Raw genomic sequence first — 16,120 nt, 5'->3', positions numbered from 1 at the left:
AGATATGCTCTCTTACATAAAAGAACTCAAACTGGCTCAGCCTTTTTCAACTGTGACCCTTCTGAGCTCCATAAAATCAGTTGAATAAGTCATGATCAGTACTTTAAAAAGTAGAATGGAAAAAAAGGTATCACTGTGTATTATAAGTACTAGGGGCAAGCGCTACTCATGAAATTTGTTTTAGTTATCTATGTATGTGTGTGTGTGTGTGAATTGAATTACAGTGCAAAATATATTCTCTATAGGTTTTAGTTTTACAAAGTTGAAGACCTACTGTCTAGCAGAGGAAGCCAGACATGCATATAAGTGAATATATTGAATAGTATTGTAGAGGTAACAGGCATTTTACAGATGAGATCAAGGCTCAGGGAATCTAAAAATTTGGGAGGAGGTAATGGGTAGAGCTGACATTCAAACCCAGATCAGTCCGATTTAAAAGAAAATTTTATTTCCATTGGACCACAAGACTGATGGTGATATCAGGCTAGTTCTTAGGAAAGGGGGGAGATATGGGAAGACACATGAGCAAAGTCTTGAAGCCATTATAATATACATTGTGAGTATACATAAGGGTGGGTCAGGGTCCTTAAGATTCCATGGACAATTCCTTTCAGTTCTAACGAACTTGGAGTGGAGGTATAATATGGTGGTGAAGAACTCCTATTCTGTAATTAGACTCTGGATATAAAGCCTGACTTGGCTGAATTAGTTCATCTCTCTAAAAGTTTAAACCATTACCACATTTGTAAACATTTATAAAATAGGCATACTAACAGTCCCTTCTTTGGAGGGTTGTTTTGAGAATTTAACAAGATGCTATAAAGAGTTTAGTTACCATAGTACTCTGCCCTTAGGAGGTCTTCAACAAAGTTAGGTATTAATTTTTAATAACCCAGTGTATTCTAATATAATGGAAGGAACTGGATTACAGAATTGGTTTCATTCAGTTCATTTTTACTTACTTTGGAAAACAGTCTGTTAGAGTTTCACCAGAGAAGTAGAACCACCATGTCTGGTATGGAATAAGGGAATTACTCTAAGAATTAAGGGCAGGTGAGTGAGTGGTGGACTGTCTATGCAGGCAGTTGCCTCTATGTCTAGTGTTGATCCTACAGTTGCTAACTGGCAGATGAGAAGGAAAGTTGGATATGAAAGAGAGTAAGGGACCAATGAGCACAACTGGTACCCAGGAAGACTAACTAGAACCCACATCTGCCTCTCCCTGTCACCATCCTCAACACCACAAGTGATGGTAGGAGAAGCTGGTGCCCCTCATTATGGATCCACATACACTCTCAGTCCAGGAGAGAAGAGGACATTGCTAGGAGCCGGAGTGCCTGGGTGTCCAGGGGCTGCCATGACAAAATACCACAAACTGGGGGGGGGCTCAAACCCTGGGAAATGTATTCTCTCACAATTCTGGAGGCCAGAAGTGTGAAGCCAAAGTGCTGGCAGGGCCACAGTCCCTCCAAAGGCTCTGGCCAGCCTGGGCTTTCCCCAGCTTGCAGCTGCATCACTGGAATCTCTGCCTGTCTTTCAGGGAGGCTTTCTTCCCATGTGTCTGTCTCTCCTGTGTCTTCAGGTGGCTTTATAAGGACACTAGTCATTGAATGTAGGGCGTCATCTAGAAGGGCTTCATCTGAATATACATTTGAATGTACGATATGATTATCATCTGAATATACAATATGGTTACATTTACAAAGACCTACATCTTTACAAAGATCTACATTCTGAGATTCCAGGTGGACTTGAATTTGAGGCGGGGGAGGGGATGACACCATTCAGCTCAGCAGCCCAGGAACTGGGGTTGGATGTTTCTCCATGACAACAGCTGGGGTAACAGCAGGTCAGACCCAGTGTGCCTGGCACCTCCTGCCAGCCATTAAAACATTTTTTAAAAATTGGCAGCTGCTTTATTTCTGCCTCCAAATAGCATCCAAAATGTCTCTGTTGGCCAACAGTGATCCAGAAACATACCGGAAAGGAAATTCTGGGGAATCCCAGCTTAGCTAAATTGACATAATACAAAGTCACAACTCAATAAGTCATTGAGGACTTTTTTTTTTTTTTTTTTTTTTTTGGAACAGGGAAATAATGGAAATGTTTTAAATACATTTATCTGGGACACCCGGGTGGCTCAGTCAGTTTAGTGTCTGCCTTTGTCTCAGGTCATGATCCCAGGGTCTTGGGATCGAGTCCCGGAATCAGGTTCCCTACTCAGCGGGGAGCCTGCTGCTCCCCCTACTTGTGCAAAATCTCTCTCTGAGAAATAAAGAAATAAAATCTTAAAAAAAAAAAAAACTGATCTGGGGGTGCCTGGGTGGTTTAGTCGGTTAAGTGTTTGACTCCTGGTTTCGAGTCAGGTCATGATCTCTTGTCAGCTCCACACTCAGTAAGGATTGGGTTTGAAGATACTCTCCGTCTGCCCCTCCCCCCACCTTGTTCTCTTGCCATCTCTCTCTCTCAAAAATAGCAAACAAACAAACAAAAACCTTGATCTGGCAGCAGAGTGGAGAAGAGATTAGGGGTGAAGGGGATTGAAGATGTTAAGAGATCATTCAGGAGTCCCTAAACAGTTTTTGATCATGCTTTTGGTAATGGTACATGAGAGAAACAGGGCCAACCCTCTGACAGAATACAACTTAAAAATCTGAATTGAGAAAAACTCTAAATGTTAAAAAAAAAAAAAAACCTGATAAGATAATGAAGAATGACCAGTCCAAGATTGGAGAAGAGACAGACTTGGAAATCCAGAATGGAGCACTAGCATTAAGGGCTCCTTTACCCAGAGGCCTCCAGAGGTCCTGAAGGGAATGCTGAGTGGCTGGGGCCACCACTCTGGGTGGGCAAAGCTGTAGTCCCCGGCTCAGGGCGCTCATGGGACTATCAGGCCCATGGAGCTGAGACACCAGAAAGTCACACCACAGGAGTAAGCGGGGAACCAAAAATAAGCAGGCAGCCAGCCTGGGTCAGCTTTGCCTGATCTGGCTGACCCAGAAAAGTTCAAATCCTGAAATGGGATTAGGGAAATCCCCAAAGCCTGGCAGAAACAAATGAAGAAACTCAACATTCTTGGACTCCAATTATTTTTACAAAAAACTTTTCAAACACAACTTCCAGCGCATACTCAAGCTATTTTCCCCCTTTTATGGCTTACCATTTTTTTTCTTTTTTAAGATTTTATTTATTTGACACAGAGAGACAGTAAGAGAGGGAACACAAGCAGGGGGAGAGGAAGAGGGAGAAGCAGGCTTCCCACCGAGCAGGGAGCGGGACGTGGAGTTCGATCTCAGGACACTGGGATCATGACCTGAGCCAAAGGCAGATGCTTAACCACTGAGCCACTCAGGCACCCCACCATTCTTAGTTTAAAAAAAAAACAAAAAACCCTCAGGTTGTTTTTCAGAGTACATAGTCTCTTATGGTTCGCCTCCCCTCCCCAATGTCCATAGCCCCCTCCCCCTCTCCCAATCCCACCTCCCCCCAGCAACCCCCAGTTTGTTTTGTGAGATTAAGAGTCATTTATGGTTTGTCTCCCTCCCAATCCCATCTTGTTTCATTTATTCTTCTCCTATCCCCCTAACCCCCCATGTTGCTTCTCCATGTCCTCATATCAGGGAGATCATATGATAGTTGTCTTTCTCCGATTGACTTATTTCACTAAGCATGATACGCTCTAGTTCCATCCACGTCGTCGGTAATAGGGAGGGCACGTTTTGCATGGAGCACTGGGTGTTGTGCAAAAACAATGAATACTGTTATGCTGAAAAAAATAAATAAAATGGGAAAAAAAAATTTAACTTTCCTTTAATACATGTGTATTTGCTTTCAAAGAGAGATGAGATAAAATATGTAAGTGTTAAACATTTTACGTCTAATGGCTGGAAAACATTTTAGTATCACTGGTTCATTTTCTAGGGCCTCTGTAACACAGTACCACAAACTGGGTAGCTTCAGATATCAGAACTGCATTTTCTCACAGTTCCGGAAGTCGGAAGTGCCAAATCAACCCATTGCCTGGGCCATGCCCCCTCGGAAGCCTCTAGAGGAGAATCCTTCCTTGCCTCTTCCAGCCCTGGGCACACATTAGCTTGAGGCAGCAGAGATCTAATCTCTGCCAACTCATCACATGGCTGTTTTCCCTCTGTGCCTCTGCCTTCTCTTGTAAGGACTTGTCATTAAATTAACCGATGTTTATCTTCAACAACCTTTTTTCCAAATAAAATCACTGTGAGGGACTAGAGGTGAGGATTTCAAATGATGTATTTGTGGGACACAATTCACCCCCATTAATGATCACCAAACAGTCCTCATTGCTACAAAAAATCTTTTGAAAACGGTTAATGCTTTGAGACTCCGCAGCTCCATGATCTAAGTTCACTGTATCTTATAATTAATTTCAAGTTTGTCATAATTGTAAAAGATGCCTCAAAGAAGATCCAAATGAAAGCAGAGCATCTTGGCCTGACTTTCTGGATTGTGATCATATTTGTCAGTCCCATCCACCTGGCATACAAAGATTTTCATAAATATTCAGTTAGCAAATTTCCATCTTTCCTATGGTCATTGTTCTTGAACCTTCATTGGAAGATGTTGCATTTTTATCATTTTTACAAATAAGTAAAAAACCCATGAGGACTCTTTGTCTGGAAACTTTTGGACAAGTGAAAAAATTCTGGTTTCAATTCTGTGGGTGACACAACTGTGTAGTTTTTGACGATTAAGTCATAGAATGGTGGACGTGTTTTCAAAATGTCGTCTCCATAGTGTGTATTTCTTTTAAAAGTAACTACTTTCTCCTTTATTAAGAGATCCTCTTTATCTTGAGGTAATAGATTAAACATGGTTATTTTTCCAAACCGACAGCTATGTACTATGTTAGAGAAAGCTAGTTTATCATTTCATTGCAGAAAAGACCGGCAAACTTGGAATAGTTGGCTTCTGGGATGGACATGGATCTACCACCCCTATTCACCCACCTCTCAGTGTCACACACCGTGGCTCCGGCTGTAGAGCTGGCGTGGCCACATCCAAGGACTGATCCACACAGGAACACAAAGATCTGGCCATCTGAGCACAAGTTAAGACAGCTCCAGAGCTCCCATGAGGTCAGCCGCAGAGTCACTGGCCTGCAGTGACTTCTCCCTCGGATGGCTCCTGCCACTTTCTTTTCCTGCCTTCTACTCTGGTTGAAACCAAGGGCACAGCCTTCATAATCATCCTACAGGCTGTGTCTCAAGGTTTCCTTCCCAGGAACCCAACCTGGACACCATCATTTAAAAGGAAAAAAAAAAATTGCATAATACTTCCTGAAGGAAAAAACAAGAAAACTCCTGGGTGGTACAAAAGATTTGCTGGCTATTTTGGTGATGACATATTATTTTAAAGTCTTGCTTTTTACAAAAATTAAGCCTGTAGAAAAACACTCCTAGCAAAGAAACAGCAGTGCGTAGAGATACACTGAGAGTGGAATCCTTGATACACCCTCAGGATACTGGCTGTTACTCTATTTGTATTAGTTACTATTAGTATTAGTTGTTACTCTATTATGTATATAGCATAAGGACAAGTGAGGCCCTTGGGGTCAATCCTTATAGTAAATATTACCTCTTTTTTGAAAATATTTATTTATTTGAGAGAGATAGAGAGAGAGAGAGAGAGTAAAGCAGGGAGGGGCAAAGGGAGAAAGAGAGAGGAACTCAAGCAGACTCCTTGCTCACTGTGGAGACTGATGTGGGGCTCAGCAGAACTGTGAGATCATGACCTGAGCTGTGGTCATGGTCCAAGAATTGGACACCCAATCAACTGTGCCACCCAGGCACCATGCTTACTCTCTTTTTAAGATAAAAATATGTACCTTCTTGTATTTTCTTGTTATGTTTTCAGCATATTTTTTCCCATCCTACTCATCTGAGCAAAAAGCCACAAGAACTGAACGTAGGGCATAGCAAAGGATGGGCAGAAGGGGCCCCACTAGGGAGATAGGATCCATGAGCTGTCTATGCTCCTGAGGATACAGAAAGAGGCACTGGTAACTTCCAGATTGTTAGCCCAAGTGACTGAATGGAAGTCAGCATCGGAACAGAAATCTTTGACTTGGGGAATATGGGAATATTTGCCATGCTGGCTTTGGAGCATGATGGTGGAACCTCTGGATAAAGATGTTCAGCCAGAAGATCTCCAGGGGTGTCTGGAGGTTGTTCATGAGAGTAGTTGGGCCTTGTTGGAAACGTGAAAGCTAAAGGAGGCATGAAAGTCTGAGAAGAGAAGAAAAGGGGGCAGGGAAGAAATCTTGAGAAAAAAAGAGAAAAGTTTGGGGGGGGGGGATTAGGCCCAGCAGTGGAGTTAAGGATATGGTGGAAAGACCTTAGGTCTTATAGGGCTTCCGAGCACGTTATCCCCAAATAGGCCCCAAATTTGGCATATTGATATTTTGAATTAAAGGCACATGAAAAAAAAGCATGTACAGGGGAGACACTCAGATCTTCCTTTTTCTTTATGAAAGCAGAAGAGAAAATTCCCATGCAAAAGGATGTCCTCCCTGTACCAGGGGGAAGGAAGCCATCCCTGTCACCAGAGAAGAGAGTTGAGGTCAAGAGAAATCTGAACAAACAAACGTGGTTCAACGAAGCCTGATCTTTTAGACACTTCTCCACTATCAACTGCCTGGCCCCAAACTCTGTGTCTTGTCACGTTTCTACAACTGACCGCTCTTTGTCCACACTGGAAGCTTGGACCTTAACTGCTTCTTGGGGTCTTCCTTTTTCTCACAAAAGCTCCCATGTACATGTAAAATTACTAAACAAAATTTGTATGCTTTCCTCCTGTTAAACTGTTTTATGTCAGTTTAGGCCTATCTGGAGACCCTAAGAGAGCAGAGGAGAAATTTCACCTCACCTACAAGCCTCAAGGTGACCTCAAGAAAGCTGCAGAGGTGTGACCATGGGCTAATGAAATCCAAGGCCAGGGGAGGGCGGAGAGGATGGGTTCAAGATATATCACTAGGAAGGACAAACTGTGTGGGTAAAAGGAGTGAGGAACCCAGGAGAGGAAAAGAATTCAAATTTTCCCTCTAGACATTACTTGGAAAAATATCTTCATTTCAGATACACTGTCCCCTACTCTCATCCTGACCTTCCGGAAATCCACATAAGTATGGTTTAATTTTTAGAAGTGGGTGAAGTTATAGTTAGGCACTGAACACACCCCAGCTTCTCTATGGCAACTAACACAGCTAACTATAGGAACAGATTTTTATCTATGCAGATAGCAGCAACTGTCACAAGCAAGAACGTGCCTACGCTGATGCTCACTTCCTTCCTTGGTCTAATCATGACCAGTAGAATATTTGGCTCTATAGATTACCAGATTAAAAGATTATATTGTGGGAGTCTGGGTGGCTCAGTGGGTTAAGCATCTGGCTTTGGCTCAGGTGATGATCGCAGGGTTCTGGGTTCGAGTCCCGCATCGGGCTCCCTGCTCTAATTCATCTCTCTATTCATTCCCACCTCCTCTCCCTTTCTCTACTTTCGACCTCTCTCAACCAGAGCAAAACATTAATTTTGCCCTTTCTGCTCTTAGGATTGTGCGTCTAAGTGTATTTTTGTTTATACGTATATCCCTCTCGGTGTGTATCTACAGTAGATTTAATAAAAATGTATCAAGGGGTCTAATGAAATGGATAATGAAGTTTCACTTTAAAAGGCATTTATCAAGTTTAGCTGAATAAATATGGGAAGGAAATAAATAAATATTTATGGGATATAAATAAATATGGGAAGGAAATCCAAAGACCAGGAGGATATCATTCCTATCATTTTTTTACAGTTTCGTGGAGAGGGAAGTGTGAAATGTATTGTGTAGAAATGCAGATCCTATGTTACAGAAGCAGAAGGAGAATTCCTTCTGAGAATCTCAGAGAAAAGTTCCCCCAAAGAGGTGGTTTTTCCCTGGTCTTTTAAGAATGATTGGCATTTCGGGGCACCTGGCTGGCTCAGTCAGTAGAGCAGGTGGCTCTTGATCATGAGTTGGAGCCCGAAGTTGGGTGTAGAGATTACATAAATAAACTTTTAAAAATCATTGGCACTTCTATAGGTGGAGAAAGGAAAGGGGAAAAGAAGAATGTGCATTTCAAATGAGCACAGGGGGTCTTCTTGGGGAACAATAAATAACCATAGAACCCATTGAAAGGTGTGATTGGAAAACCAGACAGTGCCTAGCATGGAGAACTCTCATGTCTGGCACCAGGTTCAATTCTAGAGTCTAAGGGAGATGACTCTTATTATATCCAGTGTTATTACCCAACAGGAATCATTTCATTTTGCGACACAGAGTTGATGGCGTCCTGCTGATAGCATCTAACCTACCCACCCCTAAACCCCATTCATTCTTAAGTCCAAGAGTAAAACTCCCTCCCATGACCCACAAGCCCTTGATCTGACCCTGCCTCCCGTCCCTCCCCTCTCTCCCTTGATCTCTTCACTGGAAACTTGTCTTTCACGCCTACAACCAGTCAGGCTCCCTCTGAACATGGAGTGCTTCACCTGTTGCTTGCCGTTCCTGGAATGCTGTTTCACCTCCTTCCCACCCCACTCTTGCGCTGGTTGGCACCTGCCCTTTGGCTTCTGTTCATCTCAGCTCAGTCACGGCTCTGTGACTTAACGTATGTCCGTTGGCTCTCCCCGCTGCATAGTCCCAGGGAACTGTATCCTTTGAAATCACGTTACAGTCCGTAATTAAGCACTCATCGATCCTTCATTTGTTGGAAAGTCAGCTCTGCAATACGATTGTAAACTCTCAGAGGACAGATTTAACATCCCTTTCGCTGAAAATGGAACTCCTGCCCTTAGCGCTGTGCCTGTCCCGTAGTCTGTTGAATGACTAATTGGGAATAATTTGTGTGGGACATTATGGAGGGATTGGAAGCTCTTAAGCCCTATGTGAGCATGGGAGGCAAGGGGTGTTGCCGGGGAGACAGTATGGTATTACAAATGTCAAATTTTCACCAGGTGTACTTTTACATTGTGAATGTGTAAATTATACTCATGTTGATGACTGCATTTACGTCCGTATTTCCTTTGCTCCACGATTTGCAGAAGACACCATTGATAGGTGGATGGTTTGTCAGAAGGGCAATTGTTTAAAGGAGAAACTTCTTTTAGTAGAGTGTAAATAATATATTCTCCAGAGCTTATATTTGAAAAGCACAAGTCAGAAAGATCACAGAGGCAGGAATCACCATACTGATCAGAGGCACACATAATTTCTTCAGCAGAGGGTGCTAAAATGTAGCTTTGGTGCAAGGAAGCTTGCTTAGCAAAAGTTTGTTTAGTTGAGTAATACACTTGCCTGTTCTAACTCTCAAGGACAGCAAATATATCTGAAAAACACTAGTCTTGTAGAATATGGGCATAAGAGGTCTTAAGAACCAGAGTCTAAAAGTTTTCTCAATATCAAAGACAAGGTTAATTTCCGCTGTGTTGTCTTGTCGCTTCATAACATTTTTAATGTTCTAGGGAAAAACAACTTATTATAGGGTGCCGTATTATATATGTTATATAACATACAACACAATATATATTATATGTGTGTGTCATACATTATGCAGGTTACCAGAAGATTGGACAGTGAGCCTTTTTGGAAAGCTTGGCAAAATTCTCTTCAGTCCCTCAAATTTGTAGAGGGTGTTTTATCACACTCATCAACCCAAAAACTTTTTGAAGGTTATCCTGCAGGTTATCTGAAGGCTCATTTGTTTAATCCTCAGAAGCCTTTAAGAAACCCTATGTATCAGTCAAACAAGGATGGGTAATGCTGCCATAATGATCTCAGGGTCAGAGACTTAGCACAGGTTTATTGCTAGTTCATGTTTGTGTCCATTGTGGTGTTGTCCTGGGGCTCCACACAGTGTTGTCATTATAAGGGGAATCTGGTTGACAGAGTAGCCGCGACCTTGAAAGTCACCAGCCACCACAGCAGAGGGAAAGAAAACCTTAGGTGGTCATGCATTGGCTCTCAAAGCTTGTCTGGAGGTGGCATCCATTATCATTGCTCCCATTTTCTTTTTTGAAAGATTTTATTTACTTATGTGACCAAGAGAGGGCACACACACACAACCAGGGAAGTGGCAAGCAGAGGGAGAGGGAGAAGCAGCTCCCACTGAGCAGGGAGCCCCCCCGGGTGCCGGATTCCAGGATCCTGGGATCATGATCTGAGCCGAAGGCAGATGCTTAACTTACTAAGCCACCCAGGTGCCCCATTTGCTCACATTTTCTTAACTAAAGCAAATCACATGCCGTGTCATCTAATGTAGAGTTTCAGAAGTAGGATACGTGCATAGGGGAGGAAAACCAGAAATATTGGATAGATAGCCTTAGTCACTACTACATGCTACAAATGTTGTAATAATAGAAGTCACTGGAAATAATTTAGCAACAATGACTTTGAAGTTCTTTGATCTTCCAAGTACGGGATGGTAGGCAGAGTTGTTAACTTTCCTCATTAATTGTAGGAACTGCTACTATGGATAATTAAACTACTTTGCTTTTGGCTTTTAAATTCATCGCCCCATATGCTTTGGAGGGCGGGAGTGGATAGTAGACTTACTTCTCTACTTAGGGTTTGCTTTGATTAGTATTAAAACCTATCTGTCTTTTCTGAGAACACAATCGCCACTGTAGCTGGGAGGAGATGGGAAGGGGGAGCAACCAGACTGGAGAAAAAGGGTCCAACAGTTAGAGACTAACCTTTTGCAGCTGATGGTGACAAAACAGAACGGAAAACTTGGCTGCTCAGCTATCCCTTCTCACTTAACCTTCTAAAGCCAGAGAAACAGGTTTCTCTAATAAAGATGTAAAATGAAGTAGCCCTTTCAAGAGCTGGAAAAAGGAGTTCTGTTTCATAATGTAACAGACCTAAAGGAATCTCTGCCAGATCTGCCAGGAAGCAGAGGGTTTGACTGCCTCCCGCAGTGACAGCCGTCACTGCTCACGAGGAACAATCCAGGGTTGTAATCAGAGAGGCACAAAGCTAATTATCCAGGGAACCCAGGCTCTCCTGCCAAGGTGGAGCTGGCAAGTTGCCTGACCTCAGCAAAAGCTGAAGGATGCTTTAGGTCAGAAGCAAGCTGATAAGATAAAGGGCAGCCCAGGCCACGAGGATCATGGCCACTCGTAATCCTAACACAATCCTGGGCCTTTTAAAATGGACCAGCAGGGGCACCTGGGTGGCTCAGCTGGTTAAGAGTCCGCCTTTTTTTTTTTTTAATTTTTATTTATTTTTTAATTTTTTTTCAGTGTTCCAGAATTCATTTTTTATGCACCAAACCCAGTTCTCCATGCAATACGTGCCCTCCTTAATACCCACCACCAGGCTCACCCAACCCCCCCACCCCTCCAAAACCCTCAGTTTGTTTTTCACAGTCCATAGTCTCTCATGGTTCCTCTCCCCCTCCCATTTCCCCCAGCTCCCTTCTCCTCTCCATCTCCCCATGTCGTCCGTGTTATTCCTTATGCCCCACAAATAAGTAAAACCATATGATAATTGACTCTCTCTGCTTGACTTATTTCACTTCTGCTAAGATCCTGGGGTCCTGGGGTCCTGGGATCCTGGGATGGAGCCCTGCAGTCAGGTGTCTCCATTTCCCTTTGCCCCACCCCTGCTCCTGTGTGCATGCTCAGCATGCTCGCTTTCTCTCCATGCGCACACTCTCGCGCAAATAAACAAAATCTTAAAAAAAGGGGGGGGGGAATGAGCAAAGAGTTGGTTAGCAGTTGACATGGATGATGGAAAAGGGGGTGGAAGCAGGTGAGGAGTTAGCTCCCACCCACCTAAGGTACAAGGTGCTGAGTTGCGGGGAAAGCTGCAAGGAATGTTTTATGCGTTTCCCCAAAATCAACAGGGGGAAACAAAGGCCCCAAGAAAAGGTCATTAGAATGCAGTGTTATACTTTAATATCCATCATCTTTACTCTCCAGCCACCTAAACTTTGCTGGCTAATATCCTACTACTCATTCAGGGGCGCTGAAGCTCCTATGTTCTCCAAAAGCTTTTTCAAATCTCCCGAATTAGAATTCTTTTTCCCTCTCTGTTCTGCATCACTTCTCACCGGTAGCTCCGGGGTAGCCCACACCTGACCCACATTATATCGCATCTGCTTGTGTCCATCTCCTTCCACCCCCTCCTCCGGATTCTGAGCATCTACAAGGCAGTGATCAAACACGGTTTACCCGCCATTCTGCCCAGCTCCTACCCAGTTCCGTGAACGCAGAAGGTACTCAAATACAGGCCTGCTGGTTTAGATAGACCACATGGACCTTTTACGATGGCATTCTGTTTCTGTCTTTAACCTAAGAAATATTTTGAACACCATGAAAGTGCCACGATCAGAACCAGAATTATGTTATTGGACCTCAGCTGTTTCTTATTAACTATGTGTTCCCAGGCAAATTATTTCATTGCTTGATCCCTCAGGGTTCTGTTTACAACACGGGAATGTGATGTTGGTACCTAACTTGTTGGCTTAATGTAAGGATTAAATGAGATAATATAAGCAAAGCCCTTGCCACGTGCCTGGTTCATAACAAGGCCTCAAAGGCAGCATTAGGATCATATGCAGGACCACAAGCATTTGTGGCCCCAAGCACAGAAGCCTTGTGAAAGTCACAAAGTACACTGTTGGGGGGAATGCAAGCTGGTGTAGCCACTCTGAGAAACAGGATGGAGGTTCCTCAAAAAGTCGGAAATAGAGCTACCCTATGACCCAGCAATTGCACTAATAGGTATTTACCCCAAAGATACAAATGTAGTGATCCGAAGGGGCACGTGCACCCCCGAATGATTATAGCAGCAATGTCCACAATAGCCAAACTATGGAAAGAACCTAGATGTCCATCAACAGAAGAATGGATAAAGAAGATGTGGTATGAATATACAGAGGAATACTATGCAGCCATCAAAAATGAAATCTTGCCATTTGCAACGACATGGAGGGAACTAGAGGGTATTATGCTAGGTGAAATAAGTCAATCAGAGAAAGACAATTATCATATGATCTCTCTGATATGAAGAATTTGAGAAACAAGGCAGAGGATCATAGGGGAAGGAAGGAAAAAAAATGAAACAAGAGGAACTCAGAGAGGGAGACAAACCATAAGAGACTCTTAAGCATAGGAAACAAACTGAGGGTTGCTGGAGGGGGAGGGGGGAGGGGAATGGGGTGGTTTGGGTGATGGACATTGGGGAGGGTATATGTTGTGGTGAGCACTAGGTGTTGTATAAGACTGATGATTCACAGACCTGAACACCTGAGACAAATATTACCCTGGGTGTGGAGTCTGCTTCAGAGTTTCTCTCTCTCCCCTCTGACTCTCCCCTTGGCGCACGCGCTCTCTTTCAAAAAAAAAAAAAAAAGGCTAGGATGGGATTAGGGGAAGTCAGTGAGGGTTCAGATAAAATTTAATTAGTTATTGGTTGATAATTATTGAAACTGAGTACTGGGTACTTGCTGCCATTCATTTGAAATTTTGGAGTTTTCCACAAATATTCAGCTACTCCTTCCCATGAGTCAGTTTTCCTCTGGGAAGCAGTGTCTGAAGACAAAATTCTCTGAGTCTGTGAGGTTGTGAAGGAAGGAGCACCAGGCAGTGGGAGGAGGATTCACTTGACTATGGATAAATATTGGTCAGTTTTTATTCCATTTGAAGTACAGTGCCTGCATCTTTCATATCCTTAACAAAGATGGCTTCATAGCAGGTGTTTTGTATGTCTTTCTGGAAGTCATTGTTCTCTTCATCACTGTGTCTACCAGTTACAGCTGGATGAAGACATTTCTGTCGTTCCATAGAACAAATGCAAGGAAGAGAGGCATGTGCGTTTCTATGCTTCTTCTTTGGGTTGATGAGTAGCTTTCTTCTGAAATCTTCCTGGCAAGGGAGCCAGAGGAAGTAAAAAAAAGCACTGAAAACTCCTAGGTAGTCACATTAATTAACACATTATCGCAACCAGTTTTTTTTTTTTTTTTCTAAGGCTGAATGGCAGGCTTCTGATTTCATCTCACAAGGGAGTCTCCTCTCACCGAAGCCTTCTGTGTGTATAACCAGCTAAATGCCAGAGAGCAGGGACTCTTTCTTTCTTTTTTAAAAGAATATTTTATTTATTTATTTGAGAGAGAGAAAGCGCATGAGAGAGGGAGAGAAAGAGCACAAGCCGGGGGAGGTGGAGAGGGAGAGAGAGAAGCAGACTTCTTGTAGAGCAGGAAGCCCGATGTGGGGCTCGATCCCAGAACCCTGAGATCATGACCTGGACCAAAGGCAGAGGCTTAATCCACTGAGCCACCCAGGTGCCCCTAGAATTCATTTTGATGATTATTCTAGTAACCAGAACAAGTGAAGATTATTCTAGTACAAACACACATACTAAAGCCAGATAAAAATAAGTTGTAAGTATCTTTATCTATGGACCCTTCTAGTAGGAAAAATAATTTTTTAGAAGTTAGCTATATTAAGGTAATTTGGTCCATGTCCTCAGCTTTCTAAAGTTCTGGCTTAATCCGGGAATGGATGTAGACTATTCCAATAAGACTACAAAAATGATAAATTTCCATTAGAAAATTCCTCTCCCAATTAAACTTTTGATAGATACTCAGGATCAGTGAGTCAAGATGACACTACTAGAGAAATAAAGAGTAGATGTCCCAGAAGACCACCCCACCACCGCAGCTTGGCTATAATAGGAATTTCTGCTTTATTTCAAAGCTAATAGTATGTTTCTTCAGCACTCCTCATTTGCAGAAAGTGGACAAGAATTAAAAGTTGTTGGGATGCCTGGGTGGCTCGGTGGGTTAAGCCGCTGCCTTCGGCTTAGGTCATGATCCCAGGGTCCTGGAGTCGAGTTCTGTATGGGGCTCCTTGCTCAGCAGGGAGCCTGCTCTCTCTCTCTGCCTCTGCCTGCCTCTCTGCCTGCTTGTGTGCTCTCTCTCTCTCTTCCTCTCTGACAAATAAATAAATAAATAAAATCTTTAAAAAAAAAACTTGTTATTACCTTCTGTCCATGAAGACTTTATTAGATGTCCTTCAGAGGTCTCTGAAAATATGTACTTCTCCCTTGGTCTCTAGTATTTCACATTTTACATTTTGACTTGAACTCTATCTTCTGGCAGAATAAAGGATCTTAACTTAGTCCCATTAAAACATGTGGGTTTGGGTGCCTGGGTGGCTCAGTGGGTTAAGCCTCTGCCTTCGGCTCAGGTCATGATCTCAGGGTCCTGGGACCAAGTCCCGCATGGGGCTCTCTGCTCCGCAGGGAGCCTGCTTCCTCCTTTCTCTCTCTCTCTCTCTGCCTGCCTCTCTGCCTACTTGTGATCTCTGTCAAATAAATAAATAAAAATCTTAAAAAAATTTTTTTAAACATGTGGGTTTTTTTTTCTATTTGTTTTTTTCATTTTCCTCAAGTAAGAGTGATTGACCTATTAACTCAGCCAGTTCCAAAGAATATCAGTTTGTTTTAAACTATTTGTTTAAGGAATTCAAAAGGTGGTCGGGCCTTTCTGTTTATTCCTATGCTCTGATAGGTATGAAAGCATATGATAGGTGTGATAGATATGAGAGAGCATGCTAACATCCCAAGATAGTCTGGTTCCCGAATACAGCTCAGTCCGGATGATAAAATTATGTATACTCAGTGGCAGAAGTCCATTTAACAAGATCCAAAGCCATGCAGGACTTGCTAGAGTTGGAGGTGAGGGCGAGGGTTAAGGGAGCAGGATGAGTCCTCTGCATGGTAAAAGAGGCCATCTTCCACTTAACAGGGTCCTTAATGACTACTCTGTATCAAAGTTAAGAGTATAGAGACTTCGGGGCACCTGCGTATCTCAGTGGATTAAGCCACTGCCTTCGGCTCAGGTCATGATCTCAGGGTCCTGGGATCGAGCCCTGCATCCGGCTCTCTGCTCAGCGGGAAGCCTGCTTCCGCCTCTCTCTCTGCCTGCTTCTGCCTACTTGTGATTTCTCTCTGTCAAATAAATAAATAAAATCTTTAAAAAAAAAGAATATAGAGAATTTGGTTCTCTAGAAATGATGGAAATTGATGCACCAGGAATTCTAGCTATGGGCATATTGTC

This window comes from Meles meles, chromosome 5 (assembly GCF_922984935.1).
Source record: "Meles meles chromosome 5, mMelMel3.1 paternal haplotype, whole genome shotgun sequence".
In the NCBI taxonomy this organism is placed as follows: Eukaryota; Metazoa; Chordata; class Mammalia; order Carnivora; family Mustelidae; genus Meles; species Meles meles.
Note: the sequence above shows the minus strand (reverse complement) of the source record.